A 443-nucleotide genomic window follows, 5' to 3' on the forward strand; every position below is an offset into this window, starting at 1 on the left:
TATTGTGTTTCAAACTGTATATTCTTTCACCATCTTTTACAACACCTGAGAGGACGGATGGTGCAATCTCGATGAACTCCCGATGGCAACAACGCAGTAGCGATTGGCATATTTTCAATTATATTTTCCCTCAGAGTGGTGTTATTCTGGCTCGAGATTTTCAAGACGGAGCTCAAACGGGAGAATGATGTGCTTCATTACTGCCAAAGGGTCGCAGGCAATGAATGTAATGTGTTTTAAGAAGAAAGATATGTGATGTTGCCACTGCGAGGGTTTTGTTTTTTTCGTAGTCGGGCGTTCGCGTGAGAATGTCGTTCGCAAAGGAACACCGGATCGCAATGCCGTTTTGCTCTGGAATTTTTATCAGATCAATAGACTGGTTGACGGTCGTTTCGAGTTAGAAACAGAGATAAAATGATCACTCACAGTCATATATATATTTT

Source organism: Penaeus monodon, chromosome 30 (assembly GCF_015228065.2).
Source record: "Penaeus monodon isolate SGIC_2016 chromosome 30, NSTDA_Pmon_1, whole genome shotgun sequence".
Classification (NCBI taxonomy): Eukaryota; Metazoa; Arthropoda; class Malacostraca; order Decapoda; family Penaeidae; genus Penaeus; species Penaeus monodon.